At 36.4% G+C, this 16,462-nt stretch overlaps 1 pseudogene; it reads left to right on the top strand.

Annotated features, from left to right (window-relative positions):
- Positions 1–1,039: 1,039 nt before the first annotated feature.
- LOC147476835 (protein FAR1-RELATED SEQUENCE 9-like) lies at positions 1,040–14,956 on the top strand (annotated as a pseudogene).
- The last annotated feature ends 1,506 nt before the right edge of the window (positions 14,957–16,462 follow it).

Raw genomic sequence — 16,462 nt, 5'->3', positions numbered from 1 at the left:
TCTTTCTCCAGCCATCCAACCTATATATATGAAGGGGGGGGGGGTCTTCATTATTCGGTCTTCAAGATTTTCATGCTCTTCAAGCATCCGCTTAGCAGGTTAGTTAGTTTTATTTCAAAGACTTATTCCGCCATTTTCATTCCAAAGCAGCTTAAATATCGTAAGTCATTTTACCCTTAATAACAGTCATTTCTTTTCTAGTTTAATTCTTGTCCTGCATTTATTTACTTAATGTATACATCAAGTTTTATTATTCCTTCAATGACCATGAGCTAATCCCCCCGCTCAGGGAGAGGGTTCTGCTGCTCGTGTGAGAATCCAGATTAACTCTTTAATATTCTAGAATCACTGCTTAGGAATTAGGCATTGATTAGACATCCGGTCCCAAAATGACTAAGACTGTACAAATTTGGAGTGCTGATGCTCCGTATCAGCGTCGCGCGCGACCCAAAATGTCTCGCGCGCGACTCTTTGGTGTCAGACATCTTTCCAATTTGTCCAGCTGATGTGGAATTGAGCCAGGAGCTGAAATGATATTCCAGAGATGAAATACTAGTTCAATTCCTTATGCTAGTGCGATGTGGCTTAGAGATGTGGCCATGCGCTAGGGATCAATCTTCGGACGCCGTCTAACACGGAGGCTAATTAGAGATGTAGTGATATGTTAATATAAACTGTTAAAAATGATTCTTGCATGAGTATGATTAACCTCTTCTTGTTTCTCTATCTTTGTTTACCTACATCAAAATCACCGTATCAATTTACATTATTTGCATTACCGTTAAATTAATTAAACCAAGTAAAAACTTAAAATCCTACTCACTAAAAGTTGTAATTCCGGTTGTGAACCTTTTCCGATCCCTAAGATTTGGGATGATCCCTTACTCGACCTATCCTACCAAACCCACGTGAGTAAGGTAACTTGACTAAAACGGACTACTATACGGACTTTGGACTTTGGACTTTGGTCTTCGGACTTCGGACTGTGGACCTCGGACTTAAGAAACTTAATCAAGAAAACCAATAAACGTACAATTAAATGTTTTTATCAAAGGGTAAGCGCCTTTGTGTTCTTGATTGTAGCCTCCGTCTTCGCCTCTTTACTGACTTACATAATGAGGGTCATTTTGGCCGTGACAAGACTCTCAAGCTTTTATCTAATTCATATTTCTGGCCATCTATGGGCAAGGAGGTCCAGAATTTTGTTGCTCGTTGTCAGGTCTGTCAGGTCTCTAAGGGACATGCTACTAATGCAGGTTTGTATATGCCTCTCCCAGTTCCCACTCACCCTTGGTGTGATATTAGTATGGATTTTGTTATAGGTCTCCCTCATACTCAACGAGGATTCGATTCTATTTTTGTGGTCGTGGAAAGATTCTCCAAGATGGCTCACTTCATTACCCCGCAAAAGACTCATCGATGATGTCAATGTTGCACAATTATTTTTCGGATGTTTACCGCTTGCATGGCTTACCAGATTCCATTGTTTCGATCGTGACATGCATTTCCTTAGTCATTTTGGCATTATTTCTAAAACTATTGTATTAATCGAGTTGAAATTTAGTAGTGCCTATCATCCACAGACTGATGGGACAGAGGTCGTTAACCGTTCTTTGGGTAATTTATCACAGAGCTTGATTGGTACTAAGGTGAAATAGTGGGATTCTTTCATCTTACAAGCTTAGTTTGGTTTCAACCGATCGGGTTAATCGGAGTTCGGGTTTAGTCCTTTCAAAGTTCTCACGGGTTCAATCCTCTGCCGCCGATCTAGCACTGGCCCCGGGCTTACACCCCGTTCATGCTATCTTTGAAGTTGATTCAAAGACATTACGGATATTCATACCGCTGTTCATTCTAATCTCTTGGAATCTACCGCTAAGTATAAGGTCTGTCTTGATCAACATCGTGAGACATGTTGAGTTTTGAGGTTGGTGACTTTGTTTGGGCGGTCCTCACTAAGGATCGTTTTTCTGCTAGTGACTACAATAAACTGAAACATCGCAAGCTTGGTCCTTTTGAAGTAGTTGAGAAGATCAATGCCAATGCTTATCATCTCCGTTTACCTAGTCATATCTAGACTTCGGATGTCTTCAATGTCCGACATGTCATACCATTCTGTGGTGATTCGTCTGACGATGAGGATGATTTAAATTCGAGGACGAATTCCTTCCATCTAGGGGGGAATGACGCATATTCTTGCTGAGAAGTACCTAGATGCATATGATGGTGTCGTGAAAGTTTGAGAGTGTTGTTAGTGGAGGTGCGAGGGCGCGCGCGTCAGTTTAGCCTTCTGACAGGCGTGCACGCACTCCAGGTTATTCTTTGGGCTTTTATGAAAACAATCTTTTGTTTCGTTTGTTTTATGTAGGATTGGTTCGGTGAACTCACCGCTTGTTTGTTTTAGGTTTAGAACGCCTATTTAAAGGCTTAGGAGAATTGTGACAGGATTATTCAGAGATTTTATTAAATTTATTCCATCATTTCTTGGTTAAAGAGCGATTATTTGATTGTTCGTTAGCTAACACACTTAGTATTACATTAGTAACTAAGATATTTTGAGTAGGCTTAAATCTTTGATCCTTTTACAATAAGTCACATATTAAATTAAATTTTCAATTAGCAGTTATATAAATTTTGATAATTTTCTAAAAACTTTATATATACCGGTTCGGTTTTAGTTCTTTGGGTACTCACCCAGTAAGAACCATTTGGTTCTGGTTCCAAATAGACTAGTTCTTTTTAGAACCACTTTTAATTAGTTCTTGGAAAAGGGGAACCAGAACCTCAATTTTTCTTACTGTTTCGGTTCCGGTTAAGTAGATACCCATTGACACCCCTAATCTTGATGGTTTAGTTAAAACCCGTCAAGGGATAAAATATTTAGCTGTCGTAAAAAGTCCCTTTTTTAGTAGTGCTTGATTTGACTTTTCTGCAAATGTGCAACATAGATTACGGCCCAAGGACAAAGTCCAATAATAATTTCGCCCCAAGTCCACCCTAAATTTTAATTATGAATTTAAGGAAAATCGGGCTGACATCATCAATCTTCACTTATAATTTTGGCTCAAGGACAAATTTTCATTAATAATTTTGTCTCAAGGACAAACCAGGATAACGTTATCATATGTAAATTTGTATTTAGATATGACAATATAAAATTACTCAGTTTTCTTTACCTATTTAAATTTAAAGTTTCATATGAAAATGTAAATTTACATAGTATTTTATATATGAAAATTTAAATTTACATTGCTAATGTCAACCCGAGTTTTTTCTTTAAATTTGTAATTAAAATTCAAGGTGGACTTGGGGTGATTTTTTTTGGAAAATTGGGCTCTCAGCCCAATTACTTGAATGTGCAATAGAAGATGCCAAAGTTGGTTGTGTCTTTTTCATGTCAATTGAAGAGCCCACAAGTCCACAACAACTGTATATCTGTTTCTGGTCAAAGTAGCATGCATATGCTATTATGCATGTGTGGCCTGAGTTTCAAATGTTTATGAAGTAGAAAGCAACAACATAGACGAGAATGAATTTGTGGACATACAACATATTCATGTCCACAAGACACCAAATGTGATTGGTTCACCTCACCAAACCTAGTAAGGGGACTATTAGCACTAAAAGCAATGTCAAATATCCTTTTTTCGATATATATATTTTTTTAACAAAACCTAAAAGAAAATAAAATAAGAAGAATCCAAAAGATGTTGCATTGTTCATCTTCTCCCTTCGTCGACTACAATATCAAATTATGGCAAGCGACAAGTGTTATTTTAAATGGGTTCTTTGTAATCGAAATAAATATTTTAGGAGATGTACATTTGTTTGTAGCAGATTAAGGTAAACTCAAAACCCAATTTTCTAAATGATGAAAAAAAATAGTTCTTGAAGATGAAGAACTAGACTAGCTAGTTGGGAGCCATTGGCTATTTAATTTCATAAACGAATCATGCAAAAATGTCTCTTTTTAACAAATATAGACAAATTAAATTGATATTATTGTCCACCAATTGACAACTACATCTTGCTTCTTGTAACTTCTTCACGTGTCTTATGGATAGAACATGGTTAGTTGGTTATAGATTTGTAGGGATAAAGAGATGAAGAACGGAGAAGATTAATGTATATATTTATTTTTTCGCAAATCAAAATTATGGACCGAAATAAAAATAGAAGATGAATGTATATTGTTGTATTTTAAATTGGGTTTTTTAATGATACTTGAAAAAGAGGAATGATGTAGTGGTGAAGTGCTGGTCCTGATGTTAGGTGAGATGGACCAATCAATTTTTCATGTCTTGTGGACAGGAAAATGATGTATGTCCACAAATTCATTCTCCAACTCAGACCGCAATAGTGCGCTTTATTTTTCAATGATAAGTCAAAATGTCAAATACTCAAATCCTTTCAAATAGTGATATAAAATTCTCCCCAACAAGAAAAACAAATTATATTAACAAAAATTAGAAGAGTGGGATCTAAAATTCTGACACCAAAATTTCGAATTAAATTACTGCAGTGGATTACAATGCAAAGTTTTAGGCTTCCGCGCCAGGCACCTTCCAGTTCATGTTGGGCAAACCCAAAAAAAAATTATTACAAACTTCCCATTGACCTAACAAATATGTTTTGTGTTGGGCACCTCCCAAATACATCAAGTTAACCTGTTAGCACTCTTATAGTCATTCCCCCCCCCCACATTTAAAACTCAAAGTTATGGTTTACATAAACAAGATGAATAAAAATGATTATAATCAAACATTTGCAAATTTCAAATAATATTTAGTTTTAAATCTAAATTTGTTATTTTCCATTTTATTTTGTGTGCAATTGTGGAATTAATAATTAGTTTAGGGCTAACAAATTTCGTACCAAAGTCTCATGTAAATTGTTCTCAATAATTATCTTAATTTCAAAATTTACTCAAAATTTCTACAAATGCTTGAAAATTTGCACAAATATCAATACAAAATTCGGTGATAATTTAGTGAATGCGATTAAAGAGTGGTCGAAAAGAGAAGAAATACACGAAGGCTGAAACTGGTTAGTACAAGTTTCTCGGTTCTTGGTGAATTGGGCAGGGGGTGTACTAGACTTTGTGTAGTGCCTAACATAAGTACATACCCCAAATTGGACCGGGGTCTACCCAACACAATTTGGGGGGTGTCAATAGCAGTATTCTAAAAAGCTAGGCGGTTGTCGGGCGGTGGGAGAGCACTTAGTGCATCTCGCTAAGGTTTTTTTTAATTATTGTTTATTTATTTAAGAGGCCAAATCTTCTCCACTCGGGTGGAAAACATTAGCCATTACACCTTAAAAAATATTGTTGACACGTGTCCCCTTATTTAACACCCAAAGTAACAGTGTTACTTAAAACCAAAAAAAAAAAATCATTACAAAAAAGGAAGATTTTGTTAGTTAACGTGTATCCCACGTGTCTTATGAACCCAAGAGAAAAAGTAAAGGGTGAAATTGTAAAGAGAATAAGATAAGAAATAAGTCTTCTTCTTCCTTTCCCTCGTCACCCACCATTGATGCGTCTTCTTCCTCATATATATTTTAATCTCTTTTTAATTATTCAATTAAGGAGTTTCTATGGGACATATCACTTTTAATTATATACCAAATCAAGTCATCAAAACACTAATTGTAATAAACATCAATAACTTTTGATTGACATTGATTTTCAATATTGGGTTGAAAATTAATTAAATTCATTTCTATGGGATCAATTCGATCTTTACAATTTAGTAATTTGATGATTGGGTTTTGAGCTTTAATCATATTTTTGAATAATTTATTCTTTTTTACTTCAAATTGAGTTTTAATAAGTTTTTTAGATGATTTCTTGAGTATTAATCAAATGTGTTGTGAAGTTATGTGATAATTTATGATTGTATTTTCGACTTTCATTCAAATCCAAATGTGGTTTTCTATTTCAATGGAAAATTTGGCAGTTTCATTGAAGTAATAATAAGAATCATGTTGAAAAAAAGTGTGAACATTTTTGAAAACAAAATGGTAGAGATTTTTTTCCATTTTCCATCGAATCTTTCCTTTTTTGTAGTGATTTTTTTATTGATTTTTTTTTTGGGTTTAAAGTAACACCGTTACTTTTGGTGTTCAATAAGGGACACATGTCAAAAATATTTTGTAATGTGTAATAGCTAAAGTTTTCCACCTGGGTGGAGACGATCCGACCTCTTATATATATATGGGGAGGGATAGAAACACATTCATTATGCACACATTATAACCACATTTTCGACATACAAGCGGACGTCTTTAAACGGACTTAACAAAAAATAATAGTCTCAGTGACAAAAAAAGACAAAAACCAGATGTACAATCACTAAAAAAAAAACCCACACCAAAAAGGGAAATAAAATGAATTACCTTTTACAGTCCTACTTTTTCTCCCTCTTCTTCTACGTATACTTATTTATCTCTCGCTATCTCTCTTTCTATCTATTAAAAAAAATAAAAACAATATTGCAAGCTCGTTTTTCGGAAAAACCCAAAACATATACAACACATGAATTATTGTGTTGAACATGGTGGTTTTGCGCTAATTTTGTTTAATCTCAACAAAAAAAATTCGTAGAGTCGCAGAAATCGCTAGCTAGAAGTAGAATACTTATACTTGGGCTATATGAAGGACGAGCTTTAGTTCAGAATCCTCCATGGAAATCTTTGAACATCCAATAATCCAGAACCAAAAACTTATAATAATCTAGATATTGGAAAGATCAATATGTAATTCGTTGTTAAGAAAAAGGTTCAAGTTACTTGTCTAAAGTCTAACCCCAACTAAAGATTATATTGATTCGGTGGTACTGCTTATGAAAGAGTTCTGATTGAATGAAGGGTATAGTCTAAGCTCCATCTTCTCTCCAAGTGCAACACTACAAGTAGAACTAAATATCTCCTAAAAGCTAAGTAGTGCTTCCCCTTATTTTCCACCGACATCCTCTAAGTGGCACTTGGTGCGCTGCTGTACCTACCAAAATTATCCATATACACAGTACAAGACAGAGTAAACCCTGTTCAACAAGCTTTGTTTGTTTCAAGTTCTGAATTTTCCATCTTATATCTTATTTGGTTGGTGCACCTCTGAAGCTCTGAAGCTTCAATTGATAGCAATAGAAGTCAGAGCAATGGTGATTGGTGGCACACCACAAAATTCGATCAAAACAAAAACATACATTCTTGACTCCTCCTAACCTTTCATTTTTTACAGCTATACAAAAAAGACCAAGGGAGAAATGATTCTTGCGAAATATTCCCAACCTTGAGAGTGGCGACAATGGCAAGAGAGAACTAGCTAGGAGAGAGAAAAGAGGGGCAGAGAAAAAGTCACAAAGGGTGAGAAAATATTGTGTTTTTTTTTGTGCGAATGGGATTTTGTTTGTAACACACGTGTGTTCTTATTTATATTATGAGAATCTGTGAACGAGTGGTCCGTAAGACAGCCGGGCTATATATATATGCAAACCTTACTAAGCATCAGTTTTTTTAAGTCTTGAAACCCGTCCCTCCAGGTCGATAGTTAGCATGGTTTCTTTAGATTCTAATTGTAAATGGTAATTGTAATTATATAGGAGAGACTCATTTATTTTATTTTTTTAAACAAAATGGGAGATAATTTTGTTATTTGAGTGAGATTAGGAAGGTTCTTTTAAATTATCAATAATAAAATAGGGCTTGTTTTAATTTCAATGTGGAATAATTATTTAATTTAAGTGACATTAGAGAGGTGTTTCTAAATTATTAATAAACAAAAGGACCTTTATTCAAATTATATTAATAAAAGTAGGACTTATTCTAAATTTAGTGAGGTAGGTATGTCTAAATTAAGTAAATAAGGAGATTTAAATTTGCCTACTTGAGAGTTGAGGAGGCTTCCGTATCATATAGTGTGTATATATATATAACAGATTTTGTACAACAGATCTTACAATGAATGTGGGCCTTACAACACATTAAATCCTAGGGTCCTCAAGAGAGTCCGGCTTTCATAATTGACTCTTAAATACTGAAAATAACGGCTCGGCTCAACTAATGGGCAAGTAAGCCTTTGACCAAACTATTATGCTCTCTCTCTCTTTCTAGAGTTCAGAACACCCCCACCCCCCTCATCTCTTATCTCTTCCATTTGTTAAAAAATTCTACCAAAAATTCGGTGCTCACAGACACATTATCTTCTAGTTCACATTTTTTTTAGGACAATCCACACTCTCATTTACAATACTTATTAAGGTTTTCATTTTGATTTTTTTTCTTTTAATTTACTCTTTCAATTGTATTATATTTTTTTGATTATTTATAGTGTATTAGTTATGATTTTTTTATTTTTATTTTTCTTCTTTTAGTTATTTTCTTAATTTAAAAAAATAAGCAATATTTGAGATGAACAAAATTAATTGAGTTTATGGATTATTAAGTGGCTAATCACTAAAATTTTACTACAGGTGTGGTGTTGTTAAAAATGGAAGAATCATGTACATAATTTTTTGAAGATATGAGGCAGGTCACCGGATTTTCTGATGAGGATGCTGAACATAATATTCAAACACCATTTGTGGGCATGGATTTTGATTCAAGCGAAGAGGCGAAAGAATACTACAAAAATTATGGTCTTAACAAGTGGTTTTCAATCATTAAAAGATCGTCTAACAAATCCTAGAGTAATTGTGATAAAGTGACAAACATCTCTTTTGCATGCTCGCATTTCGGGTCTTACAATTTTTTTTGTTTTAAAAGGAGTTGTCAAGGCCATGATTGAATACCTCAACATAAAGAGGGGAATGCAAATCACACATGTATATTAAGCTCATTCGAGCCATAATGAAATGGGAGGTTAGGTAGTTTTGTGACGAGCATAATCACTCCTTTGTATCACCCTAAAACATAAGCCACCTAAAGCCAAATCAAAAAATGCCCAATGCAGTGAAAGGTATGGTTGAGCGTTTTTATGGCACAAATCTATAAATAAACAAAGTCAATATTGTTCTTGGAGATGAAGTGAATGGTGTTAATGATCGTGGTTGTTGGAATCATCTTCTTGATGTGAGACAAAAACTTGATGTTGGTGATGCTCAAGTGGGTTTTAATCACTTCCAAAGAAGAGAAATTGATAATCCTCAGTTTTACTATGCTCATCAGTGTGATTTAGAAGGGAGAGCCATTAATTTCTTTTGGGTTGATGCTAGGTCATGCATGTCCTACGAATAGTTTGGAGATGTAGTCACTTTTGATACAACATACAAGACCAACAAGTACGAGTTACCTTTTGCACCATTCACTGGTGTAAACCATCACTTTCAAACCATCCAATTTGGATGTGCATTGTTACAAGATGAAACGGAGAAGAGTTTCTTATGGCTATTCGAGACTTGGAAGAAAGCGATTGGGGGAAAGTCCCCAGTTTCTTTTAGTATTGACTCAGATCTAGCCATGAGAGCTGCTATTCCTAAGGTGTTTCCTACCACACGCCATAGGTTGTGTTATTGGCATATTAAGAAGAAGTTTGGTAAAAAATTAGGATATTTGTACTATAAAAAATCAGGTTTCAAAAGGGCCATAAAGAAATGTCTGAGATTTACATTTAGGATTGAAGATTTTGAGAGGAGATGGAAATCATTGATAGCTAAATATGGGTTGATTGAAAATACTTGGTTGGACAAACTTTATAAAGATAGAGAGGCATGGGTTCCAGTGTATAATCGAACTACTTTCTTTGCTGGTATGAATACTACTGGCCGTAGTGAGGGAATTAATAGCTTTTTCCAATACTATATTTGTAGTACTACTAGTCTGAAGGAATTCGTTCAAAAATATGAACAAGCTTTGAAGACTATATAAGTCAAGGAGAGACACGAGGATTTTGAGTTGGAGCGGAAAAATCGTATTGTTATTGGAAGAAGTTTTAGTTTGAATCATGCAGCAAAGATATATACAAGAAAGATGTATGAAAATTTTAGGGCTCAGTACTTTGATCTCAAGTTGTATAAAGCTAACCTTGTTAGTGGTGATTTTAATATATATAAGGTGGAGTTCATGCACAATAAAATTGATGGTGAGAATCAACATTGGATTGTGAAATGGAATCCACAAACTTGTGAAGGTGCTTGTGAATGTCATCGTTATGAGTTTGTTGGAATACCTTGTGCCCGCTTACTAAAGGTATTATCCAAACTTGATGTTTATGAAATTCCTAAATGTTTCATAAAAGAAATATGGTTGAAAGGGGCTAACATATTTAAGAGAGATGATAAGGGAGGATCACAATGTCAAGAACAAATTGAAGCGATGAACCTTAGCTATTTATGCCAAGAAGCAACTAAATGGGCATGTTTTGCCTCGCGAACTCCAACAAGCTACAAGATATTCTTAGATGGTTTACGGGAACTCGGTAAAAAAATCTCTTGTATCACTCCGGGGGAAGTTGTCAAGGAAGATGCTCCAAGTGAATCAGCACCATGTGCTTCAAGAGATGACCCTTCTTTGCCATCAGCACCATGTGCTTCAAACGATGACCCTTCTTTGCTTATTGTGCTCTTAGATCCCCCTATTTCACGAACTAAAGGTAGACTTTGCAAAAAATATGATGCATCACAAGGAAAACATGGTAGATACTTAGATCCTATGGAAGAACAAGGAAGTAAGAACAAAAGAAAATGTCACTCTTGCAACTCTTATGCTGATCATGACAGTCGTATTGTCCTTCAAAAAAGACAAAGTCAGATCACGAAGGTACAAACTACTATAGATTTTTTTTTTACATTTTTTTCCATATAGTCTCGTAGTTATTAATACAATTTCAGTGTATTTTCAACAGCCACGTCAATGGTGGAAGGAGCTGAAGATTTGAGTAACATGTAGTATTTATTTCTGGTTCAGTTTGACTGTTATTTTATACTTGGAAGGGGGCAACGGATAGAACTCTGCTGGTGGCTTACACTATATTTATTTTGGCTTGTAAATTTTTTTGCTTAGAGTATAGCAATGGTGAAGTGCTACACTTCTACTTCGTAAATTTTGATTGTCAGACCTTGTTTCTTGATTGTAACAGAGTAGTAAGTCTTTTTGGTGCAGTGCACGCTATCTGTTTATGTTTTTTTTAATAGACAATCCCCATTTACGTTGGTTCTAACCATAGTCCGATCCATATAGCAGTTAAGTGTTGGTTCCATGTTGCAAGTTGCAATTTAGTGTTTGTTCCATCTTCCTGTTGCAAGTTGCAGTTTAGTGTTTGTTCCATCTTCTGCTTCCGGACACTTTGTGCATTCCCATGATTGTAATACACACAGTAAGTCTCTTATGTCTACGCATTAAGGAGGTTGACTAAGGGAATCATGGCTAGATGGCTAGACAACAATACAACAAACAATTAACTTCTTTTATAATAATGGGAGATTGAATCTGATATAAGTCATATAACAAGGAAACATACCCAAGGCACAGGCCAACTTGTTCATTGTGGATTAAAACCTACAGGCAGCGACTCAAGTTCAACTATCTTGGGAACCCTTTGACTGTAATTCCAAGTTCCAAACCACACGGTGAGGATGTCCAGGCTCCACATTGCACAGAAATCAACAGTCTCTTTCATGAGGTCGGACATTTAAGTTGTTAATACTTGTTTTTTTGCATAACAAAATAAGGTATTTTGTATTAGTGTAGAGAAAAAAATGTTACAGTAGGGAATGTCCCTTTACAACAACAAAGTTCTTCAAACAATTTAGGCAAACCAAAAATAAGTTATAGGAGGACATTATTTTACAGCTCCAACAAACTTAGGCCAAGAGTTGCTCCACAGGGATACACCCTCCATGTCAAATTTTGAATCTACATAAAAAACTAAATATTGAATTGACCCAACTGAACAACACATTCACCCATTTACAAAGATTTTCATACTAACATTTGTCAAGTGTTATTGCTCATTCTGCTCACACAAGTACTGAATGGGTAAAATTTACTTTACTTTTACAAAGTCTCATCCCAACAACAAAATTTTAAGAGGAAAATCTTCTTTATTGAGATCAGTCTCGAAATCCTGAGCGATTTCACGGTCACAGACTAGACGTTAGAACAGAAGCTTCCTGATTAAAAAGCTTAATACTCTTATGATATTTCCTGATTTTACAGAAAGCAACAGTACCATGCCTTCACTCCTCGTTTTGCTGGTGCCGATTTAATTTTCTTCTGCCTTTGTTTTAAGCTGCTTCCTTGGTGCCTTCCCTCCTGTTGACTTCCTTGTTGTTTGTTTTTTTTTTTTTTTTTTTTTTTTTAATGAAAACTGAAAACTTAATTAACAAATGAGTGAATTGGTCAGGATTTTAAGAGGGGGATGTTCAAGAAGAAAGAGAGAAGGGAGAGAGAGAGAGAAACACGTTGAAAGGGGAGAGAAAGACCGTGAGAAATATATTGGTCAAAATGGCTTGAGCCGTAGTTGAGCACGTGAGCCATTATTCTCATTTTCTGAGTCAATTGTGATAGCTGTCCGAACTCTCTTGAGGACCCTAAGATTTGATGTGTTGTAAGGCCCACATTCATTGTAAGATCTGTTGTACAAAATCTGTTGTATACTGATCCCCCCCCTCTCTCTCTCTCTCTCTCTCTCTCTCTCTCTCTCTCTCTCTCTCTCTCTCTCTCTCTCTCTCTCTCTCTCTCTCTCTCTCTCTCTCTATATATATATATATATATATATAATAATAATAATAATAATAATAATAAAATCAATTTTATAAGTTTATATACTTTTTAAAAATGAATATTAATAATCCAACCACAAAAGTTAAGTAAAATCATAATATGTCTCCTAACGTCATAACTCAAACAAAATGACATAAGAGTTTCAACAAACCAAACTTGTGTCATAAAGTCATAATCATCCAAATAAACGTACAAAAAGATAACATTATGACTTATGAAATACTCCACTAGGTCTACAATTCTTCCTTTCCATATATATCTTTCCACCACTCTCTCTCCATCATATTCAAACTCATACTCTTCATCTCTCTCATCCTTGCTCTCCTCATCCGACACTAAATCTTCTTCATGAAGTTCTCTAACATTATCCACTCTTGATGATTCTCCAACCATACCACCTGTAAGTCCCGAACCGGGATCAACTTCTTCATCATCCCCACCATGAACAATCCATCCTTGTGCCTTACTAGCTTCACTAGCAAGTAATACATCTACCTTTTCTTCTTTTTCTTTCCTATTCTTGTCGATGAGTTTGGCATTAAAATGGACATAGACTAGATGCTCCAACCTTGTTGTATCAAGTCTATTCCTTTTCTTTGTATATATCTACACCAAATACTATTAGTACTCTGGCTCTCTTAGTTTTATTTATTTAACCACTTACTACAAACTTTATGGTTAGTACTTACCACCTCAAAAGCACTCCAATTTCTCTCGCATCTCGATGAACTTGTAGTCAGTGAGAGGATCCTTGAAGCCATTCTTTGCAAGTTTGGAGTATGATTGCCATAGTTAGACCACCATCTAACTAGTCAATAGATAAGACAATAAACACAAATATAAATAGTGTTAGTGTGTTACTTAGTATTAAATAATATTAGGCGGAATGGAAATAAGTAACTAAGTAATGAATATCTTACTTGGATCATACTTATCATCATTCTTGGCGCATCCCGCCGCGACCAATGGTCTACCAAATGCACCTTCTTTTTTCTTATACACCATCAACTTATCATTTGTGACTTTATTTTGCATATCAAAGTCACCATGGAAGAAGTGCTCATAATACAAATAAATATCCTGTTCATGACTGTAAATGCTCGATTTAATGTTTGCTTTACAGGTCTTGATTAGAGGTGAAAATGTAGATTGTATTTAAGTTTGACTGAGTTCGCGATAGATGCGAGTTGCCTACGTATCAAGTTCTGGGGTGCAACTTGAATCAAGTCAGACGTAGTTCCTATTCTCTTTATATAGGCAAGATGCCCGCGCCTCCTCTTATCCCGCTTCAGGTCAAGTTCTGGATTTGCGGTCATTTAATGAGCCATGAAGGCGAGTTGTGGTTGAGTAATGGAGTGCGCATCTAGAGCTCTGGTCTTGATGGTGATAGCTGTGGTATACATTACTATCCGTTATGGCATGAGCAAGTGTGGATCTTCTGGAGATCATTGTATTTGTCGAACTAGCAGGGCGATCTCTCTGAAGAGATCATGCTCTTGGTTCGAGTTGCTATGAAGCGATCTGAAGGCAAGGGGTGCAATGAAGCAACCTGATGGGGTATGTGGTGGAGATCGGTTGGTGACTTTGCTTGTGCTGAACATGTGTATAGTATCCATAAGATGTGGGTATTAGTCCCAGCTCACATAGCCCCCGCTCAGCAGGTCGTTTGACGACAGAGAGGGCGATCTGGTGAGAGTGTTAAGATAACACGTGTGGAGCACATGTGAAGAGATATTTGAAACAAGAATAGTAACCATTTCATTTTGTGGGTGGGTGAGAATAACCCGAAATTTCCAAAAATAGCTTATAGGAAGACGTGTCATTATAGGGTTTGGTGTTATGATTACTTACATCGGGAAACGAAAAGGTTTCGTATCTAATATGCTTCTAGAGAACTGAAGGGCTCATTTTGGTCATATCTGCATTCCAGTTACACCAGTTCTCTTTTAGCGTATTTTGAGAGAGTAACAGGTTAGTTTTCTTCCATTTTTGTTTCTCTTGCTATCTTTTGCTTTGTAAGGTTTTGTTTGTTGGATTTGTATACTTTTGTGTGAGGATGTCGAACTCTGACGATACAATATCGAATAAGGTGGTGGAGAGGTTGGGAGGATATGATGATCAAACCGAAGAAGGGGTTTTGGGTTTTGTGGTAGCTATATCTAGTAGTAATGATGGGGTAGGTCAGTCCTCTTCTAGTGGTGAACCACCTAGGGTTGTTGATAGGGTTATTTAGTTTTGGGGATTTGAGGAGAAGATTTAAGATTGAAATCCCTGAACTAGAGATACACGAACTGAGTAGTGTCCATAATATATTTAGTAGTAATTATGTACCGAGGAGTGGTTGGGTCATTTTATGTGTTGGGCAGATGTGAGAAGGGTTACGCTTGTCGTTATTAAGACTAACATGTGAAATGTTAAACTATTATTGTAAAGCCCCATGTCAGTTTGTTGGTAACAGCTGGAGGTTATTCATAGTGTTCAATCTGCTTAACGAATCCGGGGAGTATAACATTGGTTTAAACGACATGTTTGAGCACTTTGCTATTAAGCGATCTAGGTCAAACAATTTTAGCTTGTAAACTTTGGCAGGCAAGTCGTCTGTGATAGATGGGTAAGCAACGAGTCATGGGAACAATGATCATTGTTGATGATAGGAGAATATTGTGTGGAGGGAAGTAGTGTGGAGACTAGGATTTGTAATTTTGATGGTATGTTTGTACTGGAGTTTACAAGCTATTCTAGTTTGTAGTTCATTTTTCATACTAATTGTTGGTTATTTGTCTTTTGTTGTCTATGGCAGATGTTGCGATTGAGAACCGAACTCAGTGGGGTGAGATCGAGAGGTTCACGTGTCAAAAGTGAACTCATAAAAGGCGACAGCTTGAAATCATAGCGAGCTATTCTGCAGTGCCAGGTGGTGTGGGGGTCAAGTTGAGGAGGAAACTTTAGAAGAGAATAGCGCGTGGAGGTGTAGATAGTGATTTGGAGCCTGAGGTTGATATGGAAAGAGAATATAATGATTTGGTGACGAGGGAAACACGTCGCAGAAGTCGTCCTGGGCAGATGAGGAGCGGTAATACTATGGGTGCGTTCGGAAGTGGTGGTGTGGTACCGAAGCGTTCTGGTGTGGCTGGAGGTGGTGGGCATGGTGAAGGTGTGCCGAGGGGGTCGGGGAGGCAGAGGGAGGGCTCTCCACTTAGGATGGAGGATATCACCATCTTGGTGCATGATCCTCACCTGAAAAGGAAGGCTGACCACCCAAAGGCTAGACTTGGTAAGAATTTGAAAGTTGACAGTGGTAGTAGCAGGCGAGCTGGCGGGGGGACAACAAAGAGGACTAGGGGGCGAGCTGGCTTGTTAATGAGGTCGAGGATGGAGATCGACCTGAGTGTCCTAAACCTGGAAACTTTCAGGGTCAGGTTGGGCCAGTCTGGTGTCATCGCCTCATCTAGTTCGCTGATGAAGGGGAAGGGATCTAGTAAGGTGAGCAGGAAGTCTGTGTTGGGGAAGGAGGATTTGGACTAAAATTTGGTGTATGTGGATGACCAAGGTAGGAAGCGTACTGTCAAGCGCTCTGACTTTAGCTATAAGTTGGCTAAACTAGCAGCTTGCTTGCTCAAGAGTATTATGCTTGATGGGGATCAGAGCGATCTAGATGCGAAGGATTTGGTGAAGAACCTGAGGTTGATGGACCTGGCTCAGTGTTTGGTAAGTGTTTGTTCATAAACAATTGTTCTTA

The sequence above is a fragment of the Coptis chinensis genome, chromosome 9 (assembly GCF_015680905.1).
Source record: "Coptis chinensis isolate HL-2020 chromosome 9, ASM1568090v1, whole genome shotgun sequence".
In the NCBI taxonomy this organism is placed as follows: domain Eukaryota; kingdom Viridiplantae; phylum Streptophyta; class Magnoliopsida; order Ranunculales; family Ranunculaceae; genus Coptis; species Coptis chinensis.
Note: the sequence above shows the minus strand (reverse complement) of the source record. Positions and strands in the feature narration are given on the sequence as shown.